Here is a 22,606-nt window from a genome sequence, read left to right on the forward strand (position 1 = left end):
TTCCTTGATGCCCATCAGAAAAGGACAGTAACGACCATGAGGCTTGATGACTTACTTGTGGAGACCACCATGGATGCCCAAAGTCCCTCCCTACAGTTGTCACTTTCATATTCCAAAGAGACCCTAACAGGCAGCTGTTGGCAGCATTCCTCTCTACTGCAGTGATTCCAGCGAAGTAGCATGGGAAAGGCTTATTATAGGTTTGCTGAGAGACCTGGCCTGTGCAGAGATTTGCAGCGATATTCAGTATGCTGATGTCACCCAGCTGGCACAAGAGAAGGGATTAACCAACGTCTAGACATGCTCAAGGCTTGCAGGGGACTGGCTATTTGCAAATGAGTCTGGAAGAGACTGAGACAACCTTGGTGGGCTGAGCAGAGAGGCAGGGAGAAGTCCTGCCAGAACTTCTGTCCCTGCTGCTCGCTGAGGGAACATGACTGCTGGTGGTGAGGCAGGTGGAGGATTTGTGTGTGTGTTGAGAGTCTGGGCTTCTCCTCCTGGACATTGTCCAAGGAAGCTGTGTTAGTCTGTGCATGAAGAGCGGAAGCAGCTCTTCTCGTTTCTGTTAGACTTTCCCATTACTATCTGCACCTCTATTGCCTGCAGATACGGCTGCCATAATTCTGTCTGATAACCTGCTGTGGACTCTGCTGTTGCTTTTTATCCCTGGTTTCAACAGCCTGAGGGATCACATGCCCTCAGTTATGATTAACTGATCCCTTTGGGCTGGAGCTCCTTTGCTATAAAAGCATGGAACTGTCGATGGAGTAGGCATCCCTGAGTTTGGCATTTATTCTCCTTTGAGGCCTTTGGGACTGCCTGAGTTTTAAGTTATTAAGCCTTTGGCCACATCACAAGCCATGTCTTTTTTTTTTTTTTTTTTTTTGGTTTTGCAGAACAAATAGCCTGGGAGCTGGAGAGGTTTGAGTTTATTTTATTGTCTCCTTATCTTGCCAACATGCTTTGTCAGGTGGGATGAGCTATCTTTGTGTGTGTGTGTTTCTGGAAATGTGCATTTCACCCAGAAAAGAGAATGACCCCCAAAGAACTTTTTGCAGAGCTAAAGAAATATGTAATTTAGAAAGCCTCTCCTTCCCCATAGAGCTCAGTTAAGGCACATTTCAGCTCTCATTAAAACTGATGGAAAGCCTCCTAGGTACTTCAGTAGCGTGGAATGAGGCCTATTAATTATTATACTTCTCACATTCTGGGGATACATACCCGTGCTGCACAGTCCTCACAAAATATACCACAGGCAGATGTGGGAGTTTATGATAACTTTATTTCAGTTGATGGAACAAAATGGCATTACAGAGAAATTTCAAGGTAAGTCTTGCACACTATCACAGCAATTAGCACTGGATCACTTCAGCTTGATCATCCTTCATACGCAATCAAGACCTTCCACTGGCATCTCTGAATTTAGTCCTGTCAGGTTACTCACACACTTGCCTTGTACACTGAAGAAATGGTTTGGAGTTTGCTTTTCATATACGGTCAGGTCTTCCAAGACAATAAGAAAGTGTCATACACTACAAGTAACTGCATGTGGGAAAGGAGAGCAAAGGGCCGTGTCCTGCTTTGTGTAGCAGACCACACATTTGGCACTCTAACAAAAGGAAAACATGCACTGAACTGCTGAAAACTCCACAGAAAAGTGCAGGATTTGTTTTGTTCTCTAGACCAGCTCCTCCTCCTTTTCCCAGCTCCATCTTTTTTAACAGAAAAGATTTCTAGCTGTGAGAATAGCCTTCCCAATGCAAATGACAAACAGTTTTGTTAAATTCACAACCAAGCAGACAGGGAAAAAAAAAGAAAAAAAAAAAAAGTCTGGAGAGCCAGATCCAAATGTCTCTCAAGTGACAGAGACTCCTATTAACTTCAGTGGTCTTTGGATCAAAAACTGAAAAAAGCTTTATTATCACATGATTGTCTTAATGGAGAATATTTTTTCTGATGCCTAACAATCATTTACACACCTCAAACCTCTGTAAAAAAGCACATAATGACATACTAATAATATCCCTCAAATGTGCCCATCTAGTGTGACTGGCACATCCCTTTAAATAGATATTGCATGGGAAATTGTTCCTGGAACACATGCTTATTCTAGCAGCAGTAAGGTCCATTAAATACCAAGCCAAGACATCAGTGTCTGATGGTGTTGCCTTTGTCTGAGAACTGGTAGAAAAAGAAATAGAAACTTTACAATTCTACAGAAGAAGCAATGAAGGCCAATGAAAACTTTCAGTCGTCTCTCTGCTTTACGGTATCTGTGCATTGGTTAATTCTGAGCAGACCTACAAGTTTACATTTTCCAAAAATGAATCTCATTTTTTCTCCTAGTCATGCTTCTAATCTCTAGGCTCTTCTGTAGTATTTATCTCCCCTCTCTGGTGCCTCCCAATTTATTACCACCTGCAAATTTTGTTAATGCATTTCATTTACCCTCTGTACTATCACATAAAAGAGGGCAATAAATTAGATGTTGTGGTGGTTTTACTCAGGTGGGCGGACAAACTTCACCACAACTGCTCTCTCACTCCCCCTCCTCAAAGAGGAATGGGGAGAAAAAATGATGAAAAGGGCTCAAGGGTTGAGATAAGTACAGGGAGATCATGCAGTAATTATTGTGACGGGCAAAACAGACTCAGCATAGGGAGATAGTAAGATTTATTACCTATTACTAACAAGCTAGAGAAGTGAGAAGCAAAGGAAAGAAACCAAAAGCACCTTCCCCCCCAACCAACCTCTTCCACCTCCTCCCCCCGAGCAGCGCGGGGGAATGGGGGTTATGGTCAGTCTGTAGCACTGCTTCTCCGCCGCTCCTTCTCGGTCACTCTCGTCCCCTGTGCTGTGGGGTCCCTCCCACGGGATGCAGTCCTTGGTGAACTGATCCGGCGTGGGCTGCCCACAGGCAGCAGCTCTTCAAGAACTGCTCCAGATATGGGTCCGTACCACGGGGTCCATCCCTCAGGAGCGAACTGCTCCAACCTGGATCCCCCACGGGCAGCAGCTCCTGCCAGGTCACCTGCTCCTGCATGGTCTCCTCTCCATGGGCTACAGGTCCGGCCCGGAATCTGCTCTGGCAGGGGTCTTCCACAGGCCGCAGCCTCCGTCGGTGCAGGTCCACCTGCTCCACCGTGGTCTCCTCCACAGGCTGCAGCGTGGAACCCTGCTCCACCGTGGTACTCCGTGGGCTGCAGGGGGACAGCCTGCTTCACCATGGTCCTCACCACAGGCCGCAGGGGACTTCTGCTCCGGCGCCTGGAGCACCTCTCCCCCTCCTTCTTCACTGACCTTGGTGCCTGCAAGGCTGTTCCTCACTCCTCTCACTCTCCCAGCTGCTGTGTGGGGCAGCATTTTTTTTTCCTGTCTTAAATATGCTCTCACAGAGGCGCAAAACAACATCGCTTATTGGCTCCGCTCTGGTCAGCAATGGCACCCTTACCAAACATGGGGCAGCTTCTAGATCCTTCTCACAGAAGCCACCCCTATGGCCCCCTGCTACCAAAACCTTGCCACGTAAACCCACTACAGGTGTTAACTCTGTAGAGGGTTGGGGTGTAAGATTGGCCCTAAAACATTCCTGCTGTTGTGCTTTAGTCATCTCCCTTCAGAGTGACCCTTCCAAATACAACTGTTTACTCTCGTCTGGATGCCTCAGTAGTTTTTCATCCACACGCCAATATTTCTCAACCACCAAACTGAACTCATTTTGAGGAGAGTGATGGGCTCCAGGCTGCTTAACTCCTACCTACTGTGGACAGTAGTCCCTAAAGACTATGAGGCCCCAAACAGGAATGGGCTTCTACGGCTTTTTTATGCTGTAGACACTTGAGACCATTAGGTGCCATTTAGACTGAAAGTTCCTGGTCTGCCTGATTTCCTTCCCATGCTCTGAGGTGTCCACTCTGGTGGGATGTTTCCCTCTCAAACATTTGTTATAGCCCAGGTTCAGGCCTGAAAATCATAACTCTTAACCTAGAAACCTAAACCGGCAGCCAGCACCAAGTCCCCAGTGCTAGCTCTCAACTTCATTAAAGAAAGCATTGTGTTCTTCAGCTTGGAGTTATTTCTGGGAGTGTGTTGACTTTTTAGTAAATTTTCTCCAAAATTTCTCTGAAAAAGATTTTAGCAACTCTAAATCAAAACACATAGTTTCAAAATCAAGACATTTATGTCAATATCTTTTTTTTTTTTTTGAATGAGAGACATTCAAAACAGAGAACACTTTTGTTTTTAATTCTGACTTGGATAAGGAATATTTTTCAGAAATCTCACCAGTTTCTGAAGGTTTTCTACCCACTTTCATGTTGATTAATTATTCCTTATGCTTTTGTTTAGGTTTTGAATCTCCATGAAAGGCCCTTTAATCCAGGCTCCCAAATACAGATTACATTCTTTGAAAGGTCTCTATTTGTGATCATCTATGTATATGACTGTATTTACAAGTGTGTGTGACTATGAATAACTGTATGCCTGGAGCCAGTGGCCTCAAAAACAATAGGAAGACACCATTACATTCAGAAAAAAATAAAGAAAAAATTCTCTGAAGTCACAGTGAGGGGGAGATGCAATCTGTTTTATAGTACACTTGCAAAAATATTTATGCCATAGCATAAATATCATAAAACAGTCTAGTATAAATATAACATTTTGCAAAAAGCCCAGTGAATTAAACAAAGCTCATTTTTGACTAACAGTTAGTAGTAAAATAAGATATGCATTCTGGGTGCTGGAAAAGGAAATTGAGCACTCCTGGAAAATCCAAGAGCAAGAAAGAAGTAATTACGTTTTTTCAAACAGGCTTTTCTCAGTCTCTGAGATCTGTTGACTCTACTAAAATGTGTATACTTAGAAGCTGGCCTTATGAAGGAAAACAAATTAAGATTTTCTGAAGCAAAGCAGAAGCCCAATGAATCTTGGAGGGGCAGGATGGCTGACTGTCTATGTGATATCCCAGACCAGTGCCAGGGTCACTCTGTGGCAACTAATGGAACATGTCTGATATGCCAGAGAGGGGAATCAGATCTGCTAGTGATGAAGGAAAAACAGAGAAAGAAAAGAAAGAAAGTGTTGTCATTGTTGAGACTAGAGATGGGCTAAATTACTGGAGAGAACAACAATAAACCAGTTCCCTGGCTGTCTGCATTAGAAGAATGTCCCCTACCAGCCCTTGATGAGACATGATGAGGATGAGATGGAGGCAGCAAGGATGAGGCATGATGAGATGAGCTGCAACCAGCAAAGCTGTCCAGCTGGTACTGGCACACCAATATCAAACTAACTATCCAGTCAGTACTACAGTGTGGGTTTCATGGTAGCAATAACAAAATTAAAATTTATATGGAATAAGGAAACAGCTGCAACATTATTTAGATACAAACAAAGAACCATATAATTTCATGGTTTAAAAACTAATCTATTTCTTCAGTACTGACTACAACGTATTTGCTAAGCAGGCTGCCGGACATGTGGAAGTTATTTGCATTATATAGATACCAACACACCAGAGAGGATTTTGCTATCAGGAAGCCAAATACACTATAGCAAGGTTTATCATTTTGTCTATGCTTCAACTGTTCTTCACTTGGAATAACATCATTTAAAATGATCGAAACAGTAAAATCCAGCCCCTCCACCCAAGAGTGCCTGAGCACATTCTTACCTTTACACAGAGTTACCTCTGAGAAGCTGCCAAGACTCTCAAAGAACTGGACAAACATCACAAGTTATGATCATGTCTCTGGAGAATGTGTAGACCACTCTTCTTCTCTGGAAAACACTTTACATCTTTAGAGCAGTAGATACCAAGGACTAGAATTTTAAAGACATTCAAACGTCAAACCCATTGATTTTCACATAAGTTAGTTGTCAAAGTGTCCTTAAATGTACACTGTGCAGATTTTATCTAGGAAAAGTCTCCATAGGTACAGAAATGGAGACAATTCTGAGGCCTGACAGCATTTATGCAGCTACTACAACATGCATCCCTTTGTGGCCTGTATGTTTTACTGAAAAAATTCCTATATTGTTGTTGACGCTGCATACAGCTTGAGTAACAACATTCAGGGATGCACTGTACTGTGCAGATGCCCTATCGGATGCTGTGGCATGTGACTGAGGAATATAGACAGAACTTTATACAGAAGACTCAATGGAGAATAATAATGCAATGCAAACTCCCTCACAGTGAGCTGTTTTAGATGAACACTTGCAGTCTACCACATATGATTAACAGTGAAAAGTCTTCCTGAGTCCTGAGAAAAACAATTTGTGTATATATACTGCGATGCTGTCTCCCCCAAAAGAGAAATGTCATCCTCATAAACCTCTGAGAAGTGCCCAGAGCACTTACTTTTTCACAATGTCAAATATAACACAGACAGATCTGAAGGCTGGTTATCTTTTTGCCTTCATGGTTTGGGAAGCTGGATGGAACCAGAAACCCTGCAAGGATAGTTTATTTATTACAAGCTAAAACATACTGCTTAAAGCCACATTCAAGTCCATTCCTCTGCAAACAGGAGGAGGAAAAGCAGTCAACCAAGGATGTGACCAACAGAACCAAACTCCTCCTTTACTGGCCACATCGACAAGACTTTAGTCATATGAAACTGTCAGAAGAATGTTTTCTAATGTGTGAGACATCTTCCACAAACTATGTGCTCTTGATCTTCTGTACTGTGAAAGAAAGTCTTACTATCAGCTCCCAGATTAAAATGTGTCTAGTATAAAGGGAATGTGAGAGGAAAGATTGCAAATCAGTGCAGAAACCTATTTTTAATAGTGGCTAAAGCCAGGGGAAGTATTTGTTCTCCTGCTACTAATATGCCACTTGCAATACACCAGTCTGATTCCAAGGAGAGACTCTATTCCACTGGCAAAGGTTGAGTTGGTACTGGTGACTACAAATGGGTACTGTTTTAATATGGTTAGGAGAATATATGCACAGTTTTCCTTACCAGAATGGAAATCAGTGACTATGTCAAGAACTGTGTTTATCAACCTTCTGGACTGAGAGTTTCTCATGTATTTCCATAATTTCCCTAGAGGAATCTACTGGTTAAGACAGCAAATGCTGTTTGTGTTTTCTTCCCAAATGACTCTCAAGTCTCTTGCAGGTGATCTCCAGAACATATTTACATGAGGAGTACAGATAACTCTGGGTCTCTCCCAGAGACCCAGGCTACCCAAGGCTGAGCTGACCTCCTGGGTATGTATCAGATGCAGTAATTAGTCCACCTGCAGTCCTGTACAACAGTTTGATGTATCTCAGAAGGCAACCTTGGAACGTTCTTTCTTCCTGACACAATAGTACAGCATAATGGTAGAAAAAGGCTTATCTTTGTAACATGGCATCTTATTGGGCTTTCAGCACAGAGCAAAACATTATGACAAATAAAAATGACAGGTAAGTTAAAAAGAAATAGCATTATCACAAAGGTCACTCTGCACCAATGATTTGCACGTGAACACAAGACTGTTACTAGGTCTTGGACATGATCCTGCAAGGTGTTATGCATGTCTTCCGAGATGTTTGACTCCTGTCCTCGTTGAAGAAACTCAGCACCTTGCATAAAGACATCTGTCTATAGTAAATGATAATGCAGCCAACAACAGCAGAGGTGACAAGTACAAACATTTTGAAAGGTGAAAAAGAGTTGCCATGAATCAGAAAATCAGAACCACTTTTGTCACTGGTTTCTAAAACACCAGTAAAGGTTTGGATTACTCCAGCTACAAACTCCGTTGTCAAAACAAACACGCTAAAAACTGCTTTCAATTTAGAGCTAGAAATATTTGCTGTGCTATTTGCATATGGCAAATCCTAATGTAACCTAATGGTAAAAGGGGGGGAAGGAGGTTTCTCAGGGTGTACAAGTGTGAAACTGATTAAAGAAACTGTGATCATATTTAGATGACTTTTAAGTATTGCACAAGACCTTCAGTTAGACACTTACCTTTGCATTTTATTAAATGTTACAAAATTATTATCTTTCAATAAAAGGAGAGACTTAGTGACACAATTTCTCTCTAAATTAATGGCAAATAAAGTCTTTCTACTTCTGTATAATAAATGTGATTACACAGCTCTAGCCTTTTACTCATAAAATTCATGACCATTGAGCAGCCAAAGAAGTGAAGGGATTGCAAAGAAAGATACAATTTTAAATATCATACAACTGAAAAATTTTAAACATCTTAGCCATCTGAAATGCTGTTTACATACTGTGTGATGCAGATATACTTGTTTTACTGACTATTTAACGTCACTGTAATCAGCAATAAAACATTAAAATTATGGCACAGGAGCTGGAGGGGGAAAAAAAAAAAAGGTTTTCTATCATTTTTATTACACTGATTTACATACCTACATAAATATTTGGAGATTCTGCAAAGAAAAGGTAGAAGCTGAGCAGCTAAAGCAAAAAAGCATAGCGTTATTGATGTCTACAACCACCTCACCTGTCTGACCTGCTATTAAGATCTGACCCATTCATCTGCATTAGAAATACAAATACAGATAATGAGAGCTTTCCACAGAAGGACCCAAAAGAAGTAAATTTCCTTCAAGATGTAATTTGAATTTAATGGCTTGTCCATGAAATAAACAAAGCATCATAAAAAGAGAAAGCTTAATGATGCACAGTGAATCAAGAAAATGTATGATGTGCCAAAGAACTCTTTAATCTTAACAGGCTCCTGTCTATATTTACTGCGACACGTTGTCAGAAAAGCTGAGCTCATCATGCTACTTTTTCGGTAACATCGTGATGCAGACTTTTAACTGGAACAATCAATTCTGATTGCTGTTCCCCATTGCTTCATACTGGAGGGTGAAATGTGTTTTGCTGGTGAAAATTACTTTGCAATTTTTCCTTCTGCTTTGCAGAGTGGTCTGTGTCTCTTCTCTTCTTACATGCTGAAAAGGAGTTCATCCTGCTTTTATTGGTTCACGTGTAAATCCATATTTCCCCAGAGCAATTAAAGAAAAGGAGAATTTGGCCTGACCTGAGGAAGATGAATATTTTTTGTCTTCTAATGCCAGTATTATGTAATCATACTAGCTTGGTTTAATACTAGACTCCAATGCTATCCTTAAAGTAAAAAGAAACCAATTTCTTCTTTCACCTCTGCACTATGTCACATCAATTTTCATAGTGCAATCTTTTTTTGTACTATGGAGGAGCGTAATTCAAACCTACTCAGATTTCTGACTTTGCTGTAAATTAATCTTGCCGATGCATGTCTGACACTTGAACTAGGCTGTATCTTCCACTTCTTCAGCAGCCTGCATGACATCAAAATGCTACTCATACTGTGCACTGCTGTTTCTTATCTAGATTATGATGATAAAACGAAGACCAGAGGAAAAGGTAAAATGCCAAAAAGACACTCTGTGGTGTTTTCATAGCTTGTTCCTATCATCCTCCAGTTCAAAAACCCATCTACCAGAGCTCTGAGCTGTCACAGGCTGTGAGGATGGGTGACAAGAAAATCTATTTGTCTTGGCTGTAATGACAGTTTAAAACTCCAGCTCTTTTATTATATGATTGCTCTTATGGATATAATGGATCTGATTTTCCTCTCGGTTACCTGAGTATAAATCAGGATTATCTCCTTGAAATTGCACCAATTTAGTGCAGAATCAGGCTCACTCCCAAACATGTTGCTCAAGTGAAAATGTCGTCCTTTGAAATTACATTTTCCAGAATTAAGATACTGTGGGTTAAATGGAGAACAGAACCATACTTCTATGGTGTCTGGTTTCTCTTACTACCAGGACTCTTAATACCTTGAAATTTTACCAATATATAAATTACAAGAGGCAATGGGCACAAACTGGCACACAAGATGTTCCATCCAAACATCAGGAAGCATGTCTTTACTGTGCGGGTGACGGAGCACTGGCACAGGTTGCCCAGAGGGGCTGTGGGATCTCCTCCTTGAAGATCTTCAAAAGCCACCTGGACATGGGCCTGGGCAACCTGCTCTAGGTGACCCTGCTTGAGCAGGGGGGTTGGACCAGATGGCTTCCAGAGGTCTCTTCAAATCTCAGCCATTCTATGATTGTGAGATTCTGTGAATTTCAAAGTGTGAACATGCCAGAAAATGGTTTCAGCATTAGCCTACTCTGAAGAAAAAGATTAGCCTCCATTTCTCTGCTAACTAAAAACAACATGTTAAGGTAAGTCTAAGGAAGATTCTACTAGAGTAAGAAAGTCCTCGGTGAGCATGCTACAGCTACAATAACCCCTAAACTCCCCCAGCAAAGGCTGTGGAGAAGATGTAGTCAGACAGGGGAACAGCTATGCATACCTGTGCCTCAGGGAACCCCAGCAGCCCCCAGATCTTCCTCAGCAAGCCCAGGCTGTCATCGGGGCTCTTGCCCTGTGTTTCACCGGTGAAGATTAAAGACATTTTCAATATGCTTTAGTCAGAGCCAAGGGAACTGGCAGAAGCAGACAAGGACTAGGGAAATGAAAGGGTTACTTAAAATAACCTTTGCATACATGTAACGTCTGAATCCTGCTGAGCATTTCTCTGTACTAACTTGGGACCTGTTCTATGGTATTCCTAGAAGAGAGTTGTTCCAGAGAGGGTATTTCCAGGAATTAAATTGTAGCCTATTTAGTTCCAAGGAATCCACTATAAGTAGGTAATGTCGTTAACAGAACACCAACAAAAATTTGTTGTAGGGCTGTGGGAAGAGAAAAGAGAGAGACGTCAGCATTAACTGACATTGGTGTTTTTCTTCTCTTTAATGCTTCCCAAGAAAGTTTCCCTTATGGTGAACCTTCCAGAGGAAAAGCTGGTTTTCTACTGCAGTGGGAGTTAAAATTGCTATTTATTTGTGCTCTTTTTTCCTGTAGATACAAATAACTATGAATGATGAGTCAAATGTCAGCCATGATGCTTGGAGCTATGGCTCTGCATTAATCTTTAGCCTGGCAATTTTTTCCCCTCCTTCCTTCAAATTTGTTTCATCGTAAGGGATATCCCCCTCAGCTGCTCAAGTGGGAGATCAGTTACACAGCATCAACTTCTCTGCTGTAATCCTTCTATTTAAAGGTGAGATAATCAGCTTTTGTTTGGTTGACTTGGATCTAAGACAATCTCTGGACAAAAATAACAAAGAAGAGCCTACACGGAGAGAATGCAGAGTCTCTGCTTGCCTGAAGAGAAAGGAGGTGGCCTTTTATTCTCTTTCCAACACTGAAAATTCTCATGCCCCGCAAACCCCAGTGGTATAACTTAGAGCATTACCCAAAGACAAATGCTCCTGTTAGTAAGTGAATATCGTCTGGACAGCAGGCTCAGGAGCATGCCAGAATACTTGGCATGAGTGATCATCCCAAGAGAGAGAAAGAACAAATACTTCGTTCATCAAGTGATGGCACACAAGGTTGCTGCTTGGGGAGCTACCTTTCAACTCCTGTTGGCTGTCTTTCAGGACTGTGTGTGCTTTGGAGGAGAGGCAGAATTCTTTCTCTCTCTCCTTCTATCCTTCTGTTTCTTTCCTACCTTTCTTCCTTCCTTCCTCCCTTCATTTCAGGAAAAATCACTGGACAGAAAACTGTTGAGAGAAAGTGTTTTATGTCTGCAGAAGTTGCACATCATACACAGGAGGCATGAAAGCCACCAGGCTGTATCAAAACATCTCAACAGTGGCCGGGCATTTCCACAGTGGATTGTATTCCTGTATCTCTTCTCCTTAGATCTTTCTTCAGAAGAGGCTCACATGAGTAGGTAATGGACACTGAGTTTGGGCTACTCCCCACTAGGAACTGAGATCCCTCAGGAGATGCATTCTAGCCAGAGATTCTCGGCCTCAGGAAACTAAAAAAACCCACAAGGTATCAGATCAAATTTCCACAAGGTGGTGAGTCTCTTCAGAAAAAGATAGTGGAGTGCTGAGCTAATACAAAATGAGCAGTTTTGTTATCTCCAACAGATGTTTCACTATGCAATTCTATTTCATGCCTTTGATATTTCAGGTATTCAGTTCTATTTGGGAGTAAGCAAACACTAACGCATCAGAATTTTATCAAGGCAGAAATTCACATTTTAGGGCTATGTTAAGATGAAGGGCCTGAAGAGAAAAGTTCTGTGCAGTGCTTTCCTCTAGGAAATTGCAGGTGTTAATGTTCAGGGAACAAATAAGTTTATTCGTGCCCCTATAGCAGGGTTCCTGGTTATGGTTGGGTTCAGTAGATGTTATCATACAAGAAACATACCGGCTCTTCACATCATAAAATATGATGCTTTGTATGTCTGTGGGAAGTTAAGGGAAAACACATCTGGAATAGCAAAAAAAAAAAAAAAAAAAAAAAAAGTAAGTGTTGCTAAACGCTTGGGTTCATGAACTAGTTGAACAAGGCAACACAGGATAGACCTGCCTGCAAGCTCCTATAGGTTCACCTGGAAATGTCAAGGGACCACAACAGCCCCTGAACAGTCACCCTGGCAGAAGAACAGTCCATTGTCTTCAGTGTCTCCGCACCCTGATGTGTGGACCTGCTGGTGGTGAGATGGAGCTTGGCAGGGAGTTGTGCAGGAAGGAATTCCTCCAAAGGGAGGGGTCAGAGGGATATGACCTTCCCCTGCCTTGCAATCTTATGATTGCACTATTACAGATTCAAACTTGGCAAATGCAAAAGTTAAGGTTCCTATGGCAACAGTTATCTCTACTGCAATTCATGCCTTGTATACTTATCATACACATTTAGTGTCAAAGAGGAATATATTACATGACACATTTAACAAAGACAGAACAGAAAATACTCCAGCTGTGGAATGCAGCCAAGTTAAAGATTACTAAAGAAACCTTGATTTTTGGACTGCTTGACCTTTTCTATTTTAACTGTAAAACTTTATGGTTACATTAACAAAGATTTGTACTTATTATCTGCCACCTCATCCTTCAGATGGTAAGGGCATTCTCCAAGCAGATGAAATGTTCTGTTCCCTAGATACACTCTATCTTCTACTAAAGTCAATGTTCATTGTCATTTTCCACTGGTGGGCTTAGCTTCACTTGTAGTCTTTCTGGGAGAGGAATTAATGAATGTATTTAAAAAAGAATACTGGTGAAAATTTCAGTGAGGCAATGTCAGTGCAGGTAGCTGTTTGCTTTAGTCAGTTTTGCTATTCCCTAATCTCTCGGAAATATAAGCAGAATTGGATGAAATTACATGATTTTTTGTCACAGTTTTGATGCAGAAATATGGGTTTATTTGTCCTTTCATCAAACATATAGGAATGGCCCTACCAGCTCAAACCAAAAATTCAGCTCTTTCAACATCTTGCTATCAACAGTGACTGACAATAGGTTTCTGAGGAAGAGTATAGGAACAAAGAAAGTTATGGAATGACTTTCTAGTTTTTCTCAGCCTTAAGCAAACTATGCCTCAGGAACCTCATGAAAAATATTATTATTTTTTTTAATTCCTGTTGTGAAACTGTCAACTGATTGGATTCATTTGATGTATAAGAAACAATGGGCTGTATTCAGCCCTGAAAGCAGTGGGTATCAATCTACCCATTTCAATGGAGTATTTCACAGACAAAATTGTGCTACTTGACCTACTGCCCACATGGTTTCCTTGCAAACACAATCAATTTCACTAAATCTGTGCAAAATGAGGATAAGTAAAAGAAGAATCCAGGTAGATGTTCCAGAATTTCCATCTCCGTGCACTTGTGTCCTTGTTGACAGCTGCTCAATGTCAGTAGAAGCCACTGTCAGATCAGATTGGCATTGCCTTGCTCATTAAGCCCACATTTCAGATGGTGCAACCTGTCACGGCACTGTCAATTGATGTGAACTGATTTGCTCTAACCAGAGCTTGGAGCAATTTGAGGGCAGTGCCTGGCATTACACAATGCGCAAGGCAATGACAAACAATAGCCACATAAGAGTGCTTCCAGTGGTCCTAGACTAGATGAGCCAAATCTATAGGTAACATAAAATGAAACAATTTCTTTGAAATCAGTGGGGTCCACATCATTTATATTAAATCAACATCTGACAAGCAACATAGAAACTTAAACAAAGAGATCTTTGCTGCCTTCAATAACAAACACAACTTTCTTCAAAAGGGGTAGCACCTCTGTAGCTGATACGAAACTGTGAAGCAGCTCTTATAAAACCCTACAGGGCCCGGACCTTCGTCCACAAGCTAGAATGGCAAAACTCTTTGTCTTGTGACCTAACAGAGGTGTATTGGTGGCATATTTATTATGGAGTGCACTTGTCTTGGGTAGAGCTGCTCTTTCAGAAGCTTCAGATTTGGCTCCAATTGATTTATTTGGATAACATATTTATTATCTCTGTGGGCATGATTTAAAAAAAAAAAAAAATCAGAATTTGAGGTGTTTTGTCTGGGGGGCTGGTTTGAAGAGAGCTGATTTTGAGAAACAACTAAAAATTAAATGATGGGAACAAAATAATCAATCCTAAAGGAAACAAACAAACTGTCCTTCCTCGAGGTGTTAGGCAACCTTAACTGCACCAATTTCACTAACTTTATCATCATGGTAAGAGTGGAAAAATAGATTTTTATAGCTATTATGACAGTTTTGTGCTGTGGTTTCTTGAGAGTTTCACTAATTTCACTTCTGCAAATCATTATTTCCCCACACGGGAGTCTCCCAGACAGACTACCCAATGCAGGTATGCAGTACCTTCCATGCCCTCTGGCACTCCCAGAAGATGCGCAGTGTGTATGCAGGTATGAGTGTATATGTATACAAGCTGTACCAAACTATGCAATGGTTTATTTACCTGTTCTTTACTCATGGCTTCCCTGGAAGTTAGATACATGTATTTGTTACACAAGAGCATTGCTCTTGTATCCACTTGGATAAAAGTAAAGTAAGATAACTTTTAAGTAAAGTAAGGTAAGTAAAAATTACATAATCATGCTAACTACCATGCCCCAAAATGGCTGTTATACAAGCAAAAGACTTTGAAATATAACCCTAAGCATCATCAAATTGTGAACAAATTCTTTGCATAGAGTTATGATCATTGTATGCAACAGTTATAGTGCAGTATATTTGAAAGATAGGTTTTGAAACAACATCTTGTTTAATGGGACTATAACATCTCTAAAGGAAAAATATTAGTTATTTAATATCAAAGAAACAACATAGATGCATACACATTGATACAAAGGTTGTCTTTGCCCTAAGGCTCTCATGGGCTGAGATTTGGAAGTGTCTGAAAAGGCTCACTCTTTAATTTCTGCAGATAACTCTTTCTACATGTGACCAGGTACGATTAGCTCTTGATACTCATCTCCATATACCTACACCAAAACAAGTTACCTAGATTTCTTGGATTGCCTAATTTAACATAAAAGAGAGCATCAATTCATAAAAGAGGATAATAAAGCTGCTTGAATGTGACTATTTGGGAAAATCTGACGTTTCAATTATAAAAAGTTGTTCCTTGTTGTAGTATTATAATCCTGGCCCACAGATTGGCCATTCTGGCCATCTGTTTCTTTTCTCTCACCCTCACAGACAAGAAATGTCTTTGCTGACGGTGGGTCAATATTAGTATTTAATTTGCTTGACATACACTTGAAAAATATCTGCCACCTCTGTCAAGTCTGAGGTATATACTACACTGATTCCTGCCATTATTGCAACTTCTAACTTAAGAAACAGTTTCTTCCTTGCAGACAAGCCCCCTTGCCAACCGACAAAATCTCAACAACATACTCCTGGCAATGACCTCCTGGTCATAAAGGCCTATGTACCAAGCTGTGCAATCTGTACTCAGATTAAATTGATTTTCTGATTAAAGAAAATACTTGAAAGCTATGGAGTGGGAGCATTGCCTGGCTCCATCTCTGTTTCCATAGCAAGTCTAAATAAGAATAACAGGAGCCACATGGGATTCAACTGGGTTGCAGTTTTCCACTGGGCAAAGATGGCAATTTATACCTAATCTTTTTCTTTCTTTTTTTTTTCCTAACCATGTATTACACCATGTGAGGGGCCCTCCCTTTTATCCCATGACTGATTAATTTCTTTAAGACCTTTTGGTGATGTGAATAGCTTTCTGAAAATCCAAGTCCACTATATCAGGCAGCACGCCCTCAGCCTGATTCTCATTAACTTCTTCAAAGGATGCTAATGGATTTGTGAGGCATGTTTTCTCTCTACAAAATGATGTGTTTACCAATTCTATTTTCTATGATCTGTACCAATTTGTCTGGTACAGAAATCAATTTTACTGGTCAGTAGTTTTTCAGCTCTGCTCTTTAAACTTTTTTTTTTTAATAGCATCACATTTGCCACTTTGTATTTCTCTGCTTTCAAGGCTGATTTCAGAAATTAGCAGTTCAGCAGTCTCATATTTTAGCTTCTTCAGAATGCTTGGTTGAATGCTACCTGGTCCTTGAGTTCTGCTACTGTTTGTTTTATTGAATTGCTCTGAAAATCTCTTCTGTGGACAATTTGATTTGAGACTGTTCTGGCTTGTCCCTGTAAAGACTGGTTCACATGTGGAAACCTCCATGACCCCTTCTGAAGAGAACATTGATGCAAATCATTCCTTTAGCTTTCTTGCCATGGGCCTAGCTTCCTGGAGTATCCCATTTACACCTTAATCATCTTCCAGGCCATTGACTTTCTAACAGGCTTCCTGTTTCTGAGGTATCTGAGAACATTCTTATTAGTCATTTCTGTGCCTTTAGGAGGTCACTTTTCAATTTTTTTTTATTTGGCTTGCCTCATTAGAGTTCTGCATTCAACAGGGTAAGTTTGCTTTCTTTTATTTTCCTCACTTGGACAGCATATGCACATTCAGATGGATGGCTGTTTTACTTTTAATAGCTTCCTTTGTTCTTTTATTTAAATACACTGGCTTTTTTTCAAATTCTTTTTAGTGTCTTGTTCTGTTTCTGTGTGTGCATGCATGTGGTTTTTTGTTGTTTTTTTTTTTTAGCGTTTTTTCCTTTTTCAGAATGTGTGATATACAGACTATACTATTCTACTAATCTAAACATTTACTTCTTTGTCCACTCCTTTTAACTATTTCTCTTAACTTTTACAGTTTTCCGTTTTTAGAAATTAAACATGATAAACCTTACCTTTTTCTTCATGTTTTCACTCCTGATATGATAATGTAAGTTAAGTATTATTGATCCAGCATCCACATACTGCTTCAGAGAACATAATATCTTTCGGGGGGTTCAGATTAGTTGCTCCAAGAAGTGGCTATTTATGTACCTCAGACTCTGAAGACCTTACTGCTACTAGAGATAAACTAAGAGAAAATTTCAAACTGAGATTTGAAATTTGCTGTGAACCATCCTTGGAAACACAATTACAGAATCACAGACTCATCTAGGTTGGAAGAGACCTCCAAGATCACCGAGTCCAACCTCTGACCTAACACTCACAAGGCCTCCATTAAGCCATATCCCTAAGCTCTACATCTAAACATCTTTTAAAGACCTCCAGGGATGGTGACTCAACCACTTCCCTGGGCAGCCCGTTCCAATGCCTAATAACCCTTTCAGTAAAGAAGTTCTTCCTAATATCCAACCTAAACCTCCCCTGGTGCAACTTTAGCCCATTCCCCCTCGTCCTGTCACCAGGCACGTGGGAGAACAGACCAACCCCCACCTCTTTACAGCCTCCTTTAAGGTACCTATAGAGCGCGATAAGGTTGCCCCTGAGCCTCCTCTCCTCTAGACTGAACAACCACAGCTCCCTCAGCTGCTCCTCGTAAGCCTTGTTCTCCAGACCCCTCACCAGCTTCGCTGCCCTTCTCTGGACTTGCTCGAGCACCTCCATGTCCTTCTTGTAGTGTGGGGCCCAAAACTGAACACAGTACTCGAGGTGCGGCCTCACCAGAGCCGAGTACAGGGGGACCATCACTTCCCTAGCCCTGCTGGCCACACTGTTTCTTATACAGGCCAGGATGCTGTTGGCCTTCTTGGCCACCTGAGCACACTGCTGGCTCATATTCAGCCGACTATCCACCAATAAACCCAGGTGCTTCTCTGCCAGGCAGCTTTCCAGCCACTCATCTCCCAGCCTGTAGCTCTGCTTGGGGTTGTTGCGCCCCAGATGCAGGACCCGGCACTTGGCCTTGTTGAACTTCATACAGTTGACCTCAGCCCATCAGTCCAGCCTATCCAGATCCTCCTGCAGAGCCTTCCCACCCTCAAGCAGATCGACACATGCACCTAACTTGGTGTCCTGCTCACACTCCCTCATAGCCCTTAACCTCTCCACCTCCTCCTCGAGCTCTGCCACCAGGCTGACTAGGCCATCCACCTGCTCACACCTCACACACACAGTGTCTTTGCCACCCTCAGATGGCAGCAACAGGCTCAGGTACTCCTTGCATCCAGAGACCTGAACTGCCACACTTTCGAGTGGGCACTCAGTCTGGGTCCCCACAGACTTTCTAGAAAGCTTCCTGCCTAGTGCAGGCCATGGCGGTTTAGCTATACGTAGACAGCCGGTAGGTGAGTTGTTCTTATGAGCCGGGAGGGCCGCCCGTCCCTGCCGCACCGCGCTCCCTAGGGCCGCTTCTGAAGGTCAGGGGAGGGGGCGCTGCTGGCTCCGCCCACGCCTCGTCAGCCTCCCTCAGGAGGGCTGCCGGGCCCTGGCGGCTCCCTCGGCTGCCTCGGCGCCGGAAAAAAGCCCTGCCCGCCTCGATCCCCGGATCCGCTGCACAACGCGTCTGCCCCGGAGCCGATCGCCTCGGGGAGTGGCTGCAAAATGGCGGCGACGCCCGACTTAAATGGCCCGAAGTCGCTTTTCTGTGTCTTTGATGGATGGAAAAAAGGGTTAAAAACATGGCACGATGCTGTAAATCAGGACCCACTTACTAATCTGAAAAAAATAAGAAAGACAGCAGTGTTACCTAATATCTGAAAAACTGATGGCCCTCATATCCTTAATCAGCTACCATTACCTGTGGTGGGAAACACATGAAGTATACTGAATCTTGAAAGATGATGTCACTCTTAGTAAGCCAATGCATTTAATGATTTCCCTTGTTTATCTCCTAGATTCAGAAAGGGCTGTGAGGTTTATGACGAACTATGAGGCAGCAAAATTGTGTATCACCTGAACTGGCCAAATTTCAGCTGGCCCAGCCCCTTTGCTGTTGTTTGCGGATAATGTCCACAAATCTGTGGCCTGCCAGGAGAAAGGAGGTGTCCAGCCACTGCTTCTGGCAGGAGGTCCTTGCTGCCAGCGCGGAGCCTGGGACTGAAGCCACAGGGCATCCCTTCCTCTTCACGCAGCTGGTCATACCAGCTTGCACCGTGCCGGCCACCCCCTCTGTTTTGTGGCCCTGATGCCAGGCCTGGGCTGGCAAGCTGAGCTGTGGATGCATCTGCAGATTTTTCAGGGCAAATTCAGATGCAAATAAGAGTGAGTACAAATGTGCCTAAGGGCAGCTGCTCACCTTGAAGCTTCGCAGCCTGACCCAGGCTATAGGATGCCTGTCAACATCAGCTAGGGAAGGGAATTTTCAACAAATACCCAGGACTGCTTCTCCTTGTGCGGCTTTCACAGGCTACTTTGAACCCTGAAACTGTCATGTTAGCAATACTCCCATCGACTGACTGCTCTAAATTTGGGGTGTTATCGCAGTTTCCTAGAGGGCCTTCTAAGTGCTCTGAAAAGTCTTGGCCTAATATGCATTTCTGCTGCTGTGGCTGCCTCAGAAAAGATGGTTGACCTTTCTCAGAGCTTAGAGACCTGATGTCGTAGTTTTTTAAGGACAGAAGAGATCAGCATGTTCATCCATCATCCTTAAACATCATCCCTCTATCACTAGGAACAGACATGACCCTGGCATTAAAGCTTATTTTAAGTTATTTTCACAGCTGCTTCTCTGCATTTGTTTGACCGAGAGGAAAAATTATCAAGCTGAAACTGCTTTTCTATTTCATATTATCTTATCAACATGTTTATCTTTTGGGGTGACGGGAAAAGTAACCCCAGTACTTCTGTTTGTGAATATTCACAGAGGTAAGGGGATTTAAGCAGTTAGTGAATGGTTTGAAGGAAAATTTAGATCCCCTTTACAAACATCATTATGTTGATGGAAATTCTCATTTTTATGCAAACCTTTTCCCTATAATAATTTACTTTAAAAACATCTTCCTTGTATTATTTCCAGCTATCAGAATTAATCAGCCAGGTATACGCTAAACTCTGATACAGGGCAATGGCAGTATATGGAGAAACAAGCATAAATTATGTCACTAGTGAGTCCAGAAAAGGATTGCAGTGATAAGGGAAGATGAGCTGAAACATTTATTTCACCTTATCTCCTACTCGTAATAAAATAAAAAAAGAATGAATAATAAATAATTCTTTTTATAAAGAACCAGCTTTGTTTGCCTTTCCCTGCTGTACCCATAAAAAGTTCTCACCAGCAAAGTGTAGCACTTGAGTTCACACGGTTTCATCCCAGGGACATTTGACTGTCTCTACATCGTGTGACTTTAGATCATACTCATTTTCTAAAGTTTAACTTTTTGTATCATGAAAGTCCCATGTGGTATGCAAGCATTTTCATTTAAGGCAATTAAGCTGTCTTCATGAACAAGACTTCTGGATCTGCAAAACCACAGTGTCAGTAGATAAGTCACGGTGTGAGCTAGCATGGGTATCTGGGAAGTCAATGTACTTGCCAGGCACTGCTGAGGCTGCAGCTGTGGCATTTGTGCCTCTACCTCTATTTTTTGCTCATTTTGTTGTCAGAGAACTTACCTCACTAGTCGTCCCTGCCACCCAAACTCTGTGAATCTAGCACAAGCATTTTAAGAAGGGAGGTTTAGTGCATCCATGTTTCTGTGGGCATGTTCACAAGGGCAGAACCGTGTTTTCAGCAGGAACAAACATATTTGCACTAGTACTAAGCAAACCAGCTTGGGCAGCAGCAGAAGCACACTGGGGCACTGGGAGCTCAGGATAAATTGGACAAATCTGCCCAGAAATGATGAGTACATGCTGAGGCAGCTGCTATGCACTAAGGTCCATACTGCAGAGCGTCGTTCTAGTGGTACCCAGCCACCAGAGGTGCCTTTGCCCTTGTTGCAATGACACCTCTGATTACAGTGTAGGTGTCTTTTTGCTGCTAGATACATCAGTGTGTTGAGACTGTTTTGTGCTGCTCTGGGAACATGAAGCAAAAGTAAATAAACATTTACCAGACAGTTGAAATGGCTGGTAATGGCTACTAATTATGTAAGTCAAATAAAATAACTGGTGTTTGAATGACTGACCTTTAATTTCTATAACTCAGAGAGCATCCATTTGCTACAACATTCAGACCTCAGCTATGGTTACGTGGCTAAACTTGCTTTATTATTCAGAAATTCCTCTTTCTGCCTGCCATAGCTTAGAGCCAAGAATTTTTCAACAAAGTTTATTACCACTTTCTCTGAATTTTAACCCCATGATGCAGGGTTTATAAGTGGGTGCTTTTGAGGAGTTTCTGCTTTCAGATTTTCCCATATGTTTGGTGTCTGAGAGATGAGTTTTTTCCTATAGGATGTTTTATAGAAGAACAAAAGTTACCATCAGAGTAATATAAAATGCTTTGATGAAATAAGACCATCTACAAACTGCTTCATGGAACTTGTGCAAATAATTGATTTAAAGCACTGTGACTGTCAGCAACTAAAACAATGCAGCTATTTTGCAGACCTGAATTGCCTGCTGAGTAACAACCGACACCAACAAATAAATTATATTTCAGAGCTGTTAACAAGCTTATCTATTAATTTATGTGTGCATTTAAAAACTACTAAATAGAAATTTATTCCTGAATAAATACTAATCTCATTTTCGGAGGCAAATTGTCATTCAATCTTGTTTATTACAACAATGCAGAGAAAACACATTGTTTAATGGAACATAAGCCCAGACAATAGTCTGATTAGAGCTAGGACATTGACAGGCAGAACTAGGAGTGACTTTGCATCTGTCACCTACATTAGTATAAACTCTTTAGACAGTATTTGTATCTATTAATGATCATATTATCTGCGCTCAGATTAACAGAATTTTTCAGATCCTATTCTGCATATCATTAATTTGAGTCATATTGACCAGAGAATGAAAGGCATATAGGAATAATCAAAAGTAGTCCACACTTCAGTTGCATATAACTTTGTTTTGATGGAGGGTTTCTTTTTGAGCTTACTACTCTTGGCTAAATCCCTTCGCTGATCCTGAACAAAGTATCCAGAAGTTGCTACCAAGATATACAGCTGTGGAGAATTGACAAGAAAATTGTTCTTAAGGTATAAGCACAGGCCAAGACTTGAAAGATCTGGTTTCAGGTCTCATCTGAAGACTCTCTGGAGGCTTTATCATACCAGGTAATGTGCTTTCCTTCTTGCTTGAGGTTTTGCCTTGAGGTTTTCAGACTGTTTTGCAGGCTCCTGGACACCCATAGGTGGCAACTTGTTAAGGAGTGGTGAGTAATGGCTAAGGGAAAACAAGCTTACTCTTAGTCGGCTGCTATTAGTGACAGTGGAGATGTTTTAAAAGGTCCACAAATAAAGAAAGCTTAAAAGTCTACACATTTAACTTTCAGTTA

At 41.6% G+C, this 22,606-nt stretch overlaps 1 long non-coding RNA gene across 1 annotated transcript in view; it reads right to left on the bottom strand.

Moving 5' to 3' along the window:
• Positions 1-1,262: 1,262 nt before the first annotated feature.
• The window catches only part of LOC136790427 (uncharacterized), a 276,363-nt gene continuing 255,019 nt past the window's right edge, over positions 1,263-22,606 (bottom strand). Inside the window, exon 17 of the long non-coding RNA XR_010830321.1 lies at positions 1,263-5,778. This is a non-coding gene — a long non-coding RNA (uncharacterized lncRNA). The remainder of the gene's footprint in view (positions 5,779-22,606) is intronic.

The sequence above is a fragment of the Anser cygnoides genome, chromosome 3 (assembly GCF_040182565.1).
Source record: "Anser cygnoides isolate HZ-2024a breed goose chromosome 3, Taihu_goose_T2T_genome, whole genome shotgun sequence".
NCBI lineage: Eukaryota > Metazoa > Chordata > Aves > Anseriformes > Anatidae > Anser > Anser cygnoides.